Here is an 18037-nt window from a genome sequence, read left to right on the forward strand (position 1 = left end):
CTCTGGTATTCAGAGTATTTATTTTTTTTTTAAATAAGAGCAGAGTTCTCGCTTTATATATACATATATGTATGTGTGTATGTATATATGTATATATACATATATATTTTGTGTGTGTGTTAAAAAGTGGACTTTCGAAACCGCTCCCTGCAGTACTCTTTGCATTACAAAATATACATGATCACAAAACACGGCGCGCTGTGGCTGCGATGCCCAATTGTATATTCGCTATTTCAAAGTGTACTGTATAGAATAATACATAAAGCCCAGTTTGAAATGTTTGATTTATATTGATGTGTAGTCGAGGATTATACGTAAACGAAGATGACAAGGTGAGACGAAAATGCTGCTGCCGAACGTTTGAACGGAAAACAAGGGAACACGTTATTTGTTGTTTAGAGAAAGATTTAAGATAATGCATGAAAAACCAATATCCAATAGATAGATAAATAAAAACTATATTCACTTCCATGACAACTTATTTACTAAGGTCAACTAAAACTAACATTATTATTGTATTAAATCACTTAAAAACAACAAATTTCAGAAGGAACTTACACAAATTAAACTTAATCGTTTCGAAAGTGGAAGTGAAAAGACTCTGGCTCTACATGAATGCTGCGATTGCTCCCCGCACTGGTATTCTGCCAGAACCCTGAACTACTAGTAACACTACCATGACCGTCTAATCAAATTTGTTTTTTTTTATAATACTAATTGATGAACAAGTCGTGTGTCTGGTGGTAAGCGTCACGCTTGTCCCAAACAGTTGCAGTGTCACTCAGACTTTTAAATCACAAAGATCTGAGAGGCACTGTCTCTGCGCCCGACACCCTGAGACATAAGTTGACAAGCCCCATGTGCCTGTAATTTCACCAGCACCATTACCCTTCGAAACCGGAACGCAGTAATGTTCACAATGTTCAATGTGACTGGACTCCCTGGACGAACTCTTTCACAAGGAGCTCTACTGCTACTAAAAATTGTACAAATAATACCCAAAGGTACAAACTAGTTCATTTGAAGGCGGAGCAGTACGTGAAGAATTGAATTATTTATGGCAATAATTTATTAACACTTTCGAAATGTATTTTTATAGAAAAATTAATAAATACTTTGTACTAATACTCATAAGTTTGATCGATGTCCTTTGTTATAAATTATAACGTGTTTTTTCCGCGTTGTTCGTCGAAAATTCAAATTCTATTTAAAAAAATAATTACAACGTGGAAATTTAATTCATTTAAAATTTTAGTTCAAGTTTTATCTGGGAAACACCAAGTAGCCTAATTGCAACATTTCGCATAATTTTACTATTATAATCCATTAACTCCATTACGTTTATCTTAGTAATTAAATAATTTATTTTAAACTGTGCGAAACCGGATACGGTAAGTAATTATTTTATAAAATTATCATAGAAATTAATTAGTTACCATAACCATTTTCGCTTCTATGTCATTAAATTACAGCGGCCGTAACTAATATAAAGAGAGGATGTAATTTAAAATTATTTGGTTGATAGACTAATTTACAGCTTTCTGGCAAATGGCACCTATCACATTATATTAGGATAACAAACTTCGGAATTTATTATGGAGGTATAAACGTGTAAACAATGGATGATCTTAATCTTATATACTAATTAATATAGGGGTTAAAGTATGAAATTGCCGTTTTATTGCAATAGGTTCTTTGAATTTTCATAGAATCTTCATGGTTTGAGGTTTTCGAATGAAACTTTTTTCAAATGGTTTCTGTGATTATTTTTTTTTTTTAATTTGAAACATTTGAATATCGACTTTCAATTGTTTTTGTTATTCAATTTAGACAAGAAAGATGGATACTGCGAAAATTCGAGTGATTTTTGAATACGAGTTCCGACGCGGAACTAACGCGGCAGAAACAGCCCGCAATATCAATGCTGCATTTGGAGAGGGGTCTACTAATAAACGCACCGCGCGATTTTGGTTTAAACGCTTTCGTGATGGAAATTTCGACTTAAAGAACGAGCCACGAGGAAGACCGCCCACACAGGTGAATAACGATGAATTAAGAGAGATAGTGGAAGTCGATCCTAGTCAAACTACCCAGGAATTAGCGGCATGGTTTAACGTTACCTTACCCACAATATTGACTCACTTGCGTCAAATCAATAAAATAAAAAAATACGAAAAATGGGTGTCTCATGATTTGACTGATCTGCAGAAAGAAACGCGTGTTGAAACTTGTGTTGCCTTGTTGAACCGGTACAGAAATGAAGGAATATTGGATCGAATTGTAACATGTGATGAAAAGTGGATTCTTTATGATAACCGGAAAAGAAAAATGCAATGGCTGACCCCAGGTCAAATGCCACAACAGTGTCCTAAAGCAAAACTTACCAATAAAAAGGTAATGGTAACTGTTTGGTGGTCTCAGCATGGTGTTATTCACTATAGTTTTCTCCGATCTGGTCAAGCAATAACGGCAGATGTCTATTGTGCCGAACTCCGAACCATGTTGACAAAACTAGCAGTAAAACAGCCCCGACTCATGAATCGATCTTCACCATTATTGCTCCACGACAACGCGAGACCTCACACAGCACGAGAAACCATTTTGACCCTTCAGGAACTGCAGTTAGAAACCATTCGTCATCCTCCGTATTCACCAGACCTTGCTCCAACGGACTACCATTTTTTTCGTGATTTGGACAATTATCTACGTGACAAGAAGTTTTCTTCCCAGGAGGCAGTACAAAATGCTTTCACACAGTTTGTGCAGTCTAGATCGTCGGAGTTCTATCGCAAAGGCATTAATAACCTTCCCATTAGATGGCAGCAATGTATAGATAATAATGGCAACTATTTTGATTAAATAAATTTGTTAAAAATTTAAAAAATAAACAATTTAGATTTTCAGTACAAATCGGCAATTTCATACTTTAACCCCTATTATTATTATAGGTGGTGTATGTCTTTCAATGTGTAACCTGTGTTATTCGAATGGACCTGTCGTTCAGTTTGCACTTCGGTTTCGGCAGATATATTGAATTCATGGCCAAAACTGCAGCTGGCATGGCATCCTTTCCAAGGTGAGGCGTTATTTTACACCGGTACAGTTGCTTCAAGTACAAGTTCAGTTGTGTACGGAGTACTGTTGCTACCTATGGGATTCAGTTGAAAAGCGTGCCAAGAGGTTTATAGGTAACTCGGTTTTACTAGAGGTAAAGCTGCAGAACCTTCAACACTGCCGTGAAGTTGCCTGCTCAATGGTATTTTAAAAGATATGTCACGAACAGTGTGTGATTTAATTGCACGACTTAATTCCGCCTTTCCTTTTCCATCACCAGGGGACTATACACAGGCTTGGATTAAAAACTAGATTCTTGTGGATATACCTAGTAAACAACACTTTGTCATCTGCGAAGCATTTTCGTTGACCTCTTTATATATTCTGTAGCAGTAGAACTCCTTGTGAACGTGTTCGTCCAGGGAAGTACTGCTACCTTAACTATGTCTGCCGCTAAGCAGTAATGTGACCATTACAGCGTTTCGGTTTTTCAAGGGTGATGGTGCTGGTGAAATTACAGGCATATGGGACTTTTCTACTTATGTCTCTGGGAGATGGGTACAGAGGCAGTGCACTTTGATCTTTGCAATTTAAAGCTCTGAGTGACACTGCAACTGATATTTACAGGCGTGTCACTTACGGGTCGTCACCAGGTGCACGACCCGTCCCGTCACTTGGTATCATAATTAAAAAATTACGTGGCCTCTGCTCTTCTTTTAAAGTAAATTGTTATAGTTTTCGTAACAACCCTTGCTTTCAACTTTTCCTTCGATGAGGTATTTAATGTCGTCATTACGCGTATAAGATAGTCCCTTCTAATTCAGGCTACCTTGTTAGTACCTCTTCATTAGAATGGATGTTCTGTCCAGCTAATACTGTCCATCCACCTCCAATTCCATATTTAAAATAATCCCATCTTTTTGGTTACTTACTGCAAAATATTTAATTTTGCTCATGCTATATCAATAATATTATTGTACAATATTTATGTGTTGGTTCACACATTAACATATACACTCAAGAGACTATAGTGCTACATTGCACTGTATCTCATTTGTTTTAAGATGTAATCGCCTTAAGGCCGTTTCCTGTGGCATTAACAGACGACCATAGAGTCGACATTGTATGTAAATGTGCACGACCAGATCGCGTCGGATAGTTTATCTTGATAAATTTATCAACACTGCGACTTGGGCTTACTGTGTGTCGTGTAATTTGTGTTTTGTATTAGTATAATGGTTATGCAATTGTCGTAACTAGTTTTACATTAAGTAACGATGTTTGTGTATATGTCCAATTGTCTATGGCATGAACTACATCGTGAAAAAATTTCAGTACAGTGTAATCATAATTTGGAATCCTTTTAAAAATTTGTGAATAAATATATAAAAAATGTATAAGTTACTTGTAGCTAATACGGTGACAATAATTGTGCTTACGTATTTAATCTATTTGATTGATTTACGGAAATTTCATAAAGGTACCATTTCTGCCGGGAGGGATAGACAAGTTTCTTTACAACAAAGATACCATTTCGTCTTTCCCTTCTTCAAGTTACTCGTTCTATGCCCCCGTCTAGATCCGGCATTAAGCTGTCAAAACAAGCGGCCGCGCAGATTTAGCGGCCGTCAACGAAGCTTACACTTTATCCAGTATAAGATGACCACTGACTGAAAACTTACCTATAATTCAATCGAGTTTTTTCGTTGTAAGACAGTTTAATTGGCATTCTATTGGAGTCGAATTTCAAATTTTTACAACGGATTGCCTACGTCTCATAGTGATGTTAAGTCAATTTCATTTTTATGGTGGGTCTCATACTGCTGACGTTCGAGTTTTGACAGTTGATTCAAATCAAATTTGGAATAAAACATTTTAATTAGAAGAACTGAGATGTCTATTTGTATATATTTCTCAGGATATTACTTCTATTGAATGAAAATAATAGTATTAATAGGCGATTGTCAAAGATCAAAATATATTTGTCGTAGTGTAGAGATTATAGCGACGACGTGACGAATCATATGTCGAGTGTTGCCAGTTGTAAATAAGGATTGTAAGGATTTTGTTTGAGAGGTTTTATTTTAGAACTGATGGTTAGAATATTGGTTGTTTGAGAATATGGATTACCATATTCTCAAACAACCAATATTCTAACCATCATTCGTAATCCCATGTATTAACATGGGATTACGAATGGTTTTAATTCCGGAAAGAATACTACTTTGTTTATTATTATTATATACTTAAAAAAAACTTTTAAAAAAAATTATAAACTTTAGTCGATAAGTATAGCCGAAAAGACTTCTCGAAAGACTATACTGCTCAGTTTCAACCATGTTTACGATATTTTCAAACGCATATTGACAATTGCGGACCCTAATGAATTACACAGAGTATTTATTAAACATATATGAGGAGCGTCGATGTAAAGAAAAAAAAATACAAATAAGAATAATAACTGCAAACGAAAGTTTCAAAAACAATTTCTATTAATGATGTCATCAAGACTATAAAACAGTTATAAGAACGTGTATATTTTAGAAAATCATCCATTAGCCGTAATAAGCGATAAATATTCAGATAAGCATTAGAAAGCGTAAAGACATAACGAGTGGGCATCCAAAATGAGTAGCTAATGCGTATATGGGGTGTTCATAAATCTATCTACTTTTTTATGAGAACATGTGCTTACTAATTTTTTTTCTGATAACACGTCGTACGCCTGAACATCTGAAACTAATGAACACTAAGAATGAAGTTTAAAGAGACATGAAGTGGTTTTCCAATTTACAATGTGTTTGGCATACGTAGATTGTAATAATATATTTATAAACTGCAGTGGTATATACACATATCGACCACCTTTAGTAACTCAACGGTTTGCACTCTGGGAACTGGATGATGACGTCCCGGGTTGGATTTCACAAGAATTAATTTGGGAAATTAACTTTCCTCTTCTGGGCCTTCTGGGAAGTGCCCCAGAGTGAATTCCGTTGCTCTTGTACTCATAGTACAGGGTCCCTAGTTTAATACCAGGCAATTAGTGTGGTTGTTTGACACATTAATGTTTTTATACTTTACACCCTTTTCCCATAGGGGTAGGCAGAGACAACAGCTTTCCACTTGCTATGATTCTGACACCCATCTTTCGCCTCATCAGAACGCACCATTTATTATATTTTATTTTTACTATTATAGTTTTATATTAAAGACGTACTCAATTTGGTCATAGTAAGTTCGACTTGCTGTCTGGCCTGCTCGCTCTCGTTTGCATTATTTGTTGCTATCAAAATATTACCGAGCGTGATTAGTAATTTCATTAAAGCTATAAGTTCAAGCGACTATCTCAATTTCAAGATCAATAACATAAAAAAATTAGTTAAAAAGTTTCAAAGTCTCTATAAGAAACAAATCTGTTTTTTATGAAATTGCTGTCGACTTTAACACATTTATGTATTTTTCTTGCATTTTTTTTCTACCCATTGTTGGATAGCGAGCTACGTGAATAATGCAAAAGAGCTACCCTTATTTTTCAAATATTATGTTATATTTTTGACTATAATCCGCATGTCAAGATCTAAACTCTATGTTTTTATAATCACACCATATATTACTGACAAAATTAACATATTTGGGTGTCAGCCAGTAATTACACAAGTTAATTTGCACACGGTTAGTGTTCACGTTCTCGGACAGTTTATTGCAAATGAATTATAAATTACTACTGTCATGCTTATGTCAAAATGGGTTGAGGTTCCACGTTGCGAGAGGTAGCGATGATAAAAAAAAAATTACTTAATAACAATTAAGAAACTTTTTTTGTGATACCGTGACGACGGGGCGAACACGCCTGTCCATAAGAGTTGCTGTGTTATTCAGAGCCTTAAATCACAAAAATTTGAGGGACACTGCCACAGCGCCCGTCACCCTGAGACATAAGTTGACAAAGTCCTATATAAATAAAACAAATGAGATACAGTGCAAAGTAGCACTATAGATTCTTGTATGTATATATTATTGTGTGAAGGAGTCACAATTTAAAATTTTTATGAGAACACATAAATGTTGTATAATAATATTATTGATGTAGCATGAGCAAAATTAAATATTTTGCAGTAAGTAACCTAAAAGATGGGATTTTTTTAAATGTGGAGTTGGAGGTGGATGGACAGTATTAGCTGGACAGAATATCCATTCTAATGAAGAGGTACTAACAAGATAGCCTGAAGTAGAAGGGACTATCTTACATGCGTAATGACGACATTAACTGAATAAAATACGTCATCGAAGGAAAAATTTAAAGCAAGCGTTGTTACGAAAACTACAACAAGTTACTTTAAAAGAAGAGCATAGGTCACGTATTTTTTTAATTAGATACCAAGTGACGGCACGGGTCATGCACCTGGTGGTAAGCGATACGCCTGTAAATATCAGTTGCAGTACCACTCAGAGCTTTAAATCACAACAGTCTGGGGGACACTGCCACAGCGCCCGTCACCCTGAGACATAAGTTGACAAAGCCCTGTGTGCCTGTAATTTCACCAGCACCCTTACACTTCAAAGCTGGAACGCAGTAATGCGCACATTAATGCTTGGCGGCTGTATAATAACTGTCACCTTATTATACAGCAGTTATTATACAACTGGACTCGAACTCTTTCACAAGGAGCTGGTACTATACTTTGTATAATGAGTTTACTCGCGTACTTAAGTAGATTTTTTGCTTGACATGTTTAGAACCAGTCGGTGCTCTTTAATCATGTGTTTCCGCGCAGACGATTCGACAAAAGTGACGGCGCGGCGGCGACCTACCTTAGTTTGCTTCACTGTTATTATAGTCATATATAGGATTGCACACTACTTTACTATTTATGACTTTAGAACGTTATGTGGTTAGTTAGTAGTGTGTAAAAAAGTTGACCAAAAATTGAAATAGAATAAATAACTTATCCGTTAGTTTATTTAATAAGAAATACCAATTCTAAACTATATACCTAATTGGTTCACAAGTTGTTTGACCAAGCAATGTTCAGAACCATTGTCAAATATCTAATATTTTAGTAGCAATAGAGCTCCTTGTGAAAGAGTTCGTCCAGGGAAGTACTGGCACCTTACTTATTTCTGCCGCCAAGCAGTAATAGGAGCATTACTGCGTTTCGGTTTGAAGGTAAGTAAGTAAGAAGTGCTGGTGAAATTACAGGCACATGGGACTTGTGAACTTAGCTCTCACAGTGACGGCCGCAGTGGCAGTGCCCCTGAGATCTTTGCGATAGAAAGCTCTGAGGGGCAATGCAACTGTTATAAACAGGCGTGTAGCTTACCGTCAGGCGCACGAATTGTTCGAACCATGATTTGATATTTATATTAAAATAGTCATCAGATTAATTCAGCCCATATTTGATATAACATTGGCATTTAAAAATTGTGATACCTGCATAAGTCACTAACAAATGGACTTGATAATATATATTTATTATTGTATTTGTATGTGTAGGTACGTATTTGAATTCTGTTGTTTTCATCGAAAAATCTAGTTTCATGTACATAATCAAATACTGAAAGTGTTTCACTTTGTATACAGTATAGATATTAAAAATATTCTTTCGACGTATATTCACGACAAAAATATGCCTGCAGCAAACTTTTTCGTCTGAAAATGACCACATCTGGCAATGCTACATCTTACAACAACATACTCTGGTCAAGGAAATTTCTGGAAATATTCCTTTAAATAACTTATACACTTGAGTCGGAAATTTTCCTTTCCTCTTCCAGCAAAACAAAAAATTTCAATATTTTCTTGACATATCGAACGTCATACGTCTTCAATATAACGAAAATTAGCGCTATCTTGAGTGTATACTCTCGGAAATGTCAGTTTCTGGAAATTACTACGTCTGTATTTTCAGATACTAACAGACTTGAAATAACTTACACGTTAAAAATACACTTGAAATCCTCACACCAATTAAAATCTACTACTCATTTGTAAGATAAATCCTCGAGTAAAAAGCTCTAGGTGTTGCTCTTCGTAAATAAATATTTATATATATTTATCATTTACAGTATTTAGACAGATAACACGTTTATTTAGCACAAATACAAACAGAGACAAAACATTTACAAACACTTCAAAAAGTATAACATAATGGATATAGAACATACATTATTAATTTAATGCACATTTATATAAAACACATACTGCGACAAAAACAAATACTATAAGAAAAACAAACATACTGTGAGAAGTAATAAAATTTGATGTACCTATGACTATAGTTTGTGCTGAAATCGCTCTGACTCAGCATATATACTGTAGACCGAGAGAAGTAAATACAGTGCTGGTTTTCTGCCAGTATCGTATGGTGAGCGATCGCAGCCCAGTAAGCCATGTCACCAAAGTGCATCACACGCAAATACATATACCTAACTCTAAAACTATATACATATGTATCAAGTAAAAGTGTAAAATGTAAATATTTATTTCAAATAACATACATAAATAGAAGCAACTTGCAAGTACTTATACTTCTCAATGGAATCTGCTCTGCCTTACAAATTAGTACCACTACCTAAATAAGTCACCTATTTATTAGCAGTAGCTTCTTGTGAAGAGTTCGTTCAGAGAAATACTGCCACCTAACCTGTTTCTGTCGCCAAGCAGTAATGTTCCCATTAGTGCATTCCGATTAGGTACAAATACAACAGGCACATGGGATTTGTCAACCTGTATCTCAGGACGACGTGAGCTGTGGCAGTGCCTCTGAGTTGCACTGCAACAGCTATGAACAGGCGCGTCGCTTACCACCAGGTGCATGACCTGTTCGTCCTGTCACTCAGGATCATAAATATATTACTCAAAATTACTAACTAACCTACTACTCATTCGCAAGGCAGATTCTCTGGGTAAAAATGAGTAAGAAATTCAAGGGGTTGCTCTTTGTAAATAAACTTTTATACGTATTTATCATTTATAATATATTGTTTCAAATATTATAATCGATAAACGGGTCACCAGTTCAGTCAATTTCTGGAATATTCCTTTAAATAACTTTAGTCATATAGTCTGAAATTCCGCTGTCCTCTACTAGCTTAACATTGAAACACCAGTCTCTCCACTCACCTCGATATGTCAAACGACATACGCCCGCTTCGATATTTATCGATTCCGCATTGAATCATTGTAAATGTCAATTAGCATTGGTGATCTATGTATTCATTTAAGAAGATAACGATTTATAAGCGATCTTAGTAGGTTCCTATGATACGGATATTTTACGTACATAAATTACAGATTGCTGTGCGTTTAACGATTATAATCGTTATTTATTGACCGTAAATAAAAAATTTTAACATTCTCTGAGCATTAAGTTTGGTTATCAACTGATCACATTTCACAATATCCCTTTGTTAACTTATACAATTAAATTTGGTACAAGGTTGATTGCTCGTATAAAAATTCTTTGACGCATAATAATAATAATGTGTAAAACACCCACACCAATTTTTAATCCGGCGCTTTGTTAACGCCGGGTTTGAATCGGGTTAAAATCAATTATCATTTAATAGATATTAAATAGCATTTGCTATGACAAATAACAAATGCTATTTGTAATAGCAAATGTAATGAATGATATTATTACAAAATGTTTATTGCTTGCTTACATACTTAGCCTTGTTATAATTACATAAAATCGGTTCTCTTGAAAATCGCATTAAAATGAATCGATGCAAAAAGACGCTCGTTATCGTATACACTTTAATTGTTTACACGAAATTCGAATCGTAATGTGGCATCCCTAGTGGTAAGTGAGAGTGCACAGGATTGCAAGGTGAGTGTTATGTGGAGTTGTCCCTTTTTCGCGTAAAAAAGATTTTTTTACAACGAAATTTTGTAACAAGTATAGAATATTTATTATACCGAATTCCGTATTATTTATTATGTTGAGTGTATGCATTTTGCTGCCTCTGTGGCCGAACGGTTACCATGCCGGACTGCCACGCAGATGTCCCAGGTTTGGTTCCCGGGCCAGAAAAATATTTGTATGGCCCACATTTATTTCTCTCGCGAGTTTGGGAATAATTTATGGTTGTCTGTGTGAGTGTCCATGGCACCCACGACGCATTGTTTCCCTAGTGCGGGACTATGTTGAGTGTGTTTGTTATGATTGTGTGCGTTATTATTTTACGGGTATAATGTTTTCGCCCACGATTTTGGGCAGAAATGGCTTTTAACTGTTGAGTAAGAACCCAGGCGAGTTAATTGGATTTAACCACAGATATGGGCATCTCTGCCTAGACTTCAAGTCTGCTAATTTTCTTTAAACCACGGGCATTCAGTCGCGACCATGAACCTGAAACAAATATACGCGATTAACATGTGAAAAAACAGTCATATTTTTTCGCTTTGTAATCTATAAGTACTGTTTCTTCACAAACATCCGTAACATCCATCTTTGTTCTACATAAAACACTCCGCATATAGTTAACGATCATTAAAACATGACTGAAATAGTATCTTACAATAATTGTCTGTAAATAAGCCATTTACAATTTTATAGTCTTTTCTAGCAACTCAACATTATAAGCCTGGGTAGGAATACGATCTATATTTTTTAAGCATAATGAAGTCCCTCGATTACTATAGAAAACGCATGAAAATTCCGGGACTTCCTACAAAACAATCATCAATTAGTCCCTTCATGCGTATACGACTTGTAAGAGGTATAAGGGACTTTAAGTAAGAAAATATAAAAGTAAACCAGTCTCGTGTTCACACATGCGTCTGTTCACAAGAACTATGTAATTATAGTTAATTAAAACTGAACATAATAAAATGATTTACACACGACGTGCGAATAAAAAACGTGATAAATGGGTGTGGGTGAAAAACTATACTAATGTTGTTAAAAGTTACGGTTTGATGGTTCCAAAGAGTTTTGCAATGAAACTTGTAGTACTAAACTACAGCGATCAGTTTTTAACGTTAATTTTGTGATGATTATCATGGTGAATGAATAATAATCGCAAATTCTAAAAAAATTAGTATTATTTAAAAAATCAGATCACTTAAAAACATACCACGTAAGTTATATTGATAAGTGACACGCTTATCCATAACAGTTGCGAGTTTGAAATCGCAAAGATCTGAGTGGCACTTCTACTGCGTCCGTTACCCTGAAATATAAAGTTGACTAGACACTCGAATATTAAGTAATACTTCACGATAACAATATATACAACATTTAAATAATAAATGCCACCGAAATCAGGTAGAGAAAAGTATACTGTAAATTACCCATTTACAAAGCACCAATATTATAAAGAAGAAGCCAGATGTCAACACAATGTTAAATTACTGAATGTAAACTGTAATGATGTCAACAATTCGCACCCCTCGTGGAAAAATGGCATAAGTGGAATTACGTCAATCATGTTTGTATGTAAACATGTTTAGGCAACAATGTAAACATGTTTTACGTAGTTCCACTTATGCCATTCTTCTATGAGGGATGCGAAATGCATTTCGTGGAAACCGACTTGTTGTCTAGGCCAAATAACTGATGAAGATCTATTGGCACCAGCTTTCACTTTAGAACTATCAAGCTTGCAATGCTCCATCAGAATACCAATATCGAATCATTAATACGCCAATTTAAAGTGCTATATAAATTCTATTGACTCATTACAGGAGAGAACAGCTATTTAGACTTCTATGGTACGATTGGTATGTTTAATTAGAACAAAAAACCTTGTAACGTCAAAAAAGAAATTAAATTACATTTCAGTGACGATGTTGAAAACGTTGTAACTAACATTTGCGAAATTATATTTTTCCTTTTTTTATTCGTAGTATAGAGGTAAGACTTCCATACGCGATTTATTAAGTTTATTAAATGATTGTAATGAATAACATAAAATATAATTTTACTTAAGTACTAAAAATTCAATGCTAGTATTTTTTGAAGTTATCTTCCAAAATTGTTCATTTAAAATGCGTTTTATATCAATGGAACAAATTCTGGGAAATCTTAGTGTGTATTATGCGAAATATAACAAGTAACATTTTGTCAAAGATCTTTCATTCAATCAACAAGAAATAAATACTCCTAGCTTTTACCCGTTTCTACTTTACGCTATTGAAGCTGTCCAATAATAATAATGCCTTAAACAACATACGCGCTGCTGCATGTTAACGACATTATTCGAATATTGAACATACATCTAATGTTTAAGGAACAGGGCTTAGATTCCACATACTTGTAACTATAGTGCTGTGTTTACATTAAGTAGAGAGATAGTCACCTTGTGACAGGCAAAATTACATTGAAAATGTGATAGGCCATAGTTCATCAATCAAATCAGGTAAGATTATGACAGAGGCCCTTATTGACGAGACTTTGTACTTTATAACTTTAAAAAATATGTCATATTAATATTATTATGTAATATCTAAGTCAGTGCAATGATACATATTGACCGTAACACTACTGACGGTTTCATATATTTTAAGTTAAACATTGTACATTATAAATACTTTAAATATAAAGCGTAACAACACTACCCCCGTGGTCGAACGGTTATCATCCTGGTCTACCACGCATTTCCCTCTCCCTGGTTCGATTCCTTGGCCTTGAGAAATATTTATATGGCCTAGATTTATTTCTCTCGTGAGTTTGGGTGTAATTTGTTGGTTGTGTATGTGTGTCCATGGCACCCATGATACAGGGTTTCCCTAGTGTGAGGCTATGAGTGCGTGCGTTGTTATTATTACTATAATGAAGCGTTGTGCTTTCATATATAGCCACCGGCTATGGAGTGGAATTCCTTACCTGCAGACATATTCCCTGAAGAATGAATAGGCATTATTTAGGTGTACATGCTTCATCGTTAATTTCATCGTGACTTTCCATCAGGTGAGACGGAGGTCCAATGCGAACTTATTATATCATAAAAAAATATTGCAAAATATCGCACATGACAAGTAAGGTAGTATTATCTCAAAAATGGCGTTTCAAAGTGACACAGTCGTCATGTCAGTTTGAAATGACATCTATAGAATGCCATTTTTGAGATAATACTGTATTAGTTGTTTGTGTGCGTATGTAATAATATGTACATGCCTGGAATTAATAGGGAATAAAATAAGTAAAGTAATTCCCTTTTCATGTGTTATTCAACTGCACTGGATAGATATCTCTGTCAATTTCACATATTCATTGTAAACGAGGCTTCAATATATTTCTTTTATAGCTCGAAAGTGGTGAAACGTTTACGACTTTATACGGATGAAAAATTTATTAGTGCAGCTTTTAAATGGTTGTTCAGTTTTCTATATCTACTTTTTACTCCTAATCCGTTTTAAAATATACGATTTTCACAACAAGTTTTTTAAATTGCTATTGCAGTATTTGATAGAACTGTCGAATAAACTAAAAAATATTTCTATGCTTATAAAACAATTTGTAATATTTACGTACTAATTAGGTTTATAACTTAACAATTATTGGTGTCACATATACACATGAAATGACAGTTTGTATTAAAATAATTTATAGCTTAATTTTTTACACGTTACTTTTAGATTTTTTAATGTATGTGTTTAACATGGAGGTGTGGAGAGAGGGGAGGGAGGCCTTTGCTCAGCAGTGGGACAGTATAGGCTCATATTAAAAATAATAACAATATGTTTAACAAGTATTGTGAATTTTGTTTATATATTTGTAAAGACTATCAATGCTGAAAAGGTAAAACGTCTAACGTGTATTTGAAAAATATTACAGAAGAGCGATTAAAAGTTTTTTTTTGAAGAAAAAAAATTATATCAATTTTATTTGTTACATGGAAAACTAGAAAGTTGCAGCTTTTCCATATAACAAAAAAAATTAGAATTATGATTTTTTTTCTTAAAAAGTTATTTTAAATATTTTTTCTGTAATATTTTGCAAATGCACGTTAGACATTTTATCTTTCCAGTATCGAGTCATTATGTTTATACTACCTTGAATTCATTATACTTTTGTCAAAATTTATTGTAAATTAATGAAACAGAGACCGGACAAACACAAAGAAAAATCCCTTCGGTCTGACAGGACCCGAACCAGTGTCTGTATGCCTACTCGAATTTCTCTATATGCTTGCTGCGGATTGAGTTTACAGACTGTTTTTTTACCGCAGCGCTATCTGTGAGAATTTATGAAAGATTCGAAAGCAAGCACATCATATAAAAATTCGTAAGATCTGCTCATACATATTTAGAAATACTTAGAGGTATGAGCCAGGATTCGAACGCACGGCCTCTGCTTGAGAGGCGGTAGGTTTAACCACTACCACGGCTATTTTAATTCAGGAAACGACTTTGAACTAAATGGAGTCAATTTTATCTTCCAAATTAAATTCGCACTTAAAAGTCCAGTTCAATAACAAAACACGTCTGAAACTCGTATGTGGTATCGAATAAATTCTATTACAAAATCGTAAAATGCAGATTTAATCCATTGTGGACCGATGCTATCGAACCGATTTAATATCGATACGAAATATCGATTGGTATTCGAATATATTTTTTAATGTTCATTGCAGTATAAATGTCTGGCATTAAACTTTAGGTTGCTAATGTACAACCGGACGTATTTAAATATTATTCGTGACGCCATAATACAGTAATAATTACTTGATCTTTTTGAAAATAAGACTAACAAAATACAAGTTTAAAGTCTATCAGTTGGACTGCTTAACTTTCACCAAACGAACTAGTATTTATTGTGTAACGAATAACTTTATTAAATTGCAAAAATATAAAATTTGAATAACACGAACAATTTTAAATTTAAAGTGCCTAATTTGTAGTTAAAGATTAGTTTCTAATTTAATTATTTCATTTTAAGTTGTAATATTTATGTGTTGTTCGTGGAATTCCTTTTTTTCCTTTCACAGTTTGTATAGCATCCAAACGTCAATAAAACAAATAGGTACCTAGTATTTTGATTTATCTGTCTGGATTTTATTAAGTGTTTTCTTGAGGTATTGTTGTATTGTATTGTTTTGAGGTATTGTTTTTCTAATGGGGCTGACATGTTCAATAACGATCAAAACCCCTAAATAAATAAAGAATAAAAAAGGTGTCCAAGAGGTAAATTTCATATGATGATTTATGAATCACTCGACAGTGATTACAATTTCAAGATCTTAAAAGCGTGATTTTTTTTCTATAGAATATACGCAAAATCAGTTCAACGCCATCTAGTGGCATCTTATCTAAATTACATGGATTGGTATACAATAAAAGCAATATGTTTATAAATTCTAGAAATCTTACGGTACTAAGTATAAGATAACCTTCTCGTTCCTATTGACACAATGTAACTACTTATATAGAAATAAAAAGTATTGTGAATCAATCAACGTTTTCACCGACACTGCTGCTTTAAAAGTACAAAAAAATGGTATTGGATAATCGTATGTCTGAATTAATATTACGATAGTCGTAATATCCTAGTTTTATTCTTAAGATATGCAGCTACTTTTATGAATTATTTTTAAGAATATTAATTAAGCTTTCTCCTCTCCTTGTGTTACTAAAATATTTTACGAATATATCGTAAAAAACATTCTGACATTTTTTATTATTATTGGCTCTTTCAGACATAATGAAATAATTTTCAGTATAAACAGTCAATATTTACGATTTTGGAATTCTATTTGAGGTTTTATCTCTAAGGTAATCAAACACCATTCAGAATTTATGTAGTTTATCTAATAATAATAATGAAAATGAAGTAAAATAATAACTTTTAGGAATTTTTGTATTTGGAATACATACCAATTGGAGAGATTTTCTTTATTATAAAAATATTTGCTCATTTTTAAATTTTGTTCAAAAATTTGAGGGTTGAAAAATTTACTAAACCTAATATGTATTTAGTCAAATGAAAATTAGCAGGAAAACACTGTTTGGTTTTACTTCTCTACTTAGCGGTATACATTGCAATAAGACTACAAAATATAAGAAGAACTTTAATTTTGGTCAGTCCTAGTCTAAAGTATGTACATAAGTAATAAAAAATATATACTTCTTCGAGGAATACTAGCAGTCGTCTCGGTGTTTAAGCAGCACAACTTAATTAATTATGGTCGCAATATCAAGATCCGGGGTGAAATAAAATATGTTGTCCACCTTTGGACGCCTACGTTACTAACACTTTACGTTGCGGAATTATCATAATTTTATCGAGTAACATATAAAAACTATCCTCTCCACCTGTGGTTTTTGATAGTGTCCAAATTCCTTATTTGGACTCTTTGCGTCTTTTATTTTATACATTCATGCTACATTATTCGTGTACCTCCGACTTTTACTTCAACTATTACCATGTTGTAGGTTGTGGCCTTATCTCTTTAAATTTATTCGATAATTCCCTTGCCTTCATTCCCCAAATGAGGAAGAATCAAGGCAAAAAGAAGTAATCGAAGGAACGAGCAATGTTCCTACGACTATGTGAACAATGCTATTTCTAAAGTAGTTGATTGGTTTGCTGTTAATAACGTATTTCTTAAAAAGAAAAAAAAAAACAAATTGTGTGAAATTTCCATTAACCAATGTTAGAGAGACGGTTACAAACATTGTATTTAGAAACGAGAAATTGAATCTTGTGGATACTGTTGTATTTCTAGTATAACGTTAGATGCTAAATCAAAACGGCTCGGCTCTGCAGTGTACGCGATTAAAAAAATATGGAAACTTTCCAACTTCGAAACCGCTACATTGGTTTACTTCAGCTACTTTCACAGTCTAATGACATACGGCATTTTGCTTTGGGGTGATGTCGCCGATATCAATAGAATCTTTGTTCTGCAGAAACGTACGGTTAGGGCAATTTATAATTTGGGTCCTAGAGTACCTTTGAGAGATAAGTTTAAGGAAATTAACATTCTTACACTAGCCTCACAGTACATTTATGAAAATGTGATTTATGTTAAG

Source organism: Hyposmocoma kahamanoa, unplaced genomic scaffold (genome assembly GCF_003589595.1).
Source record: "Hyposmocoma kahamanoa isolate Upper Pololo Valley unplaced genomic scaffold, ASM358959v1 66, whole genome shotgun sequence".
NCBI classification, from domain to species: Eukaryota; Metazoa; Arthropoda; class Insecta; order Lepidoptera; family Cosmopterigidae; genus Hyposmocoma; species Hyposmocoma kahamanoa.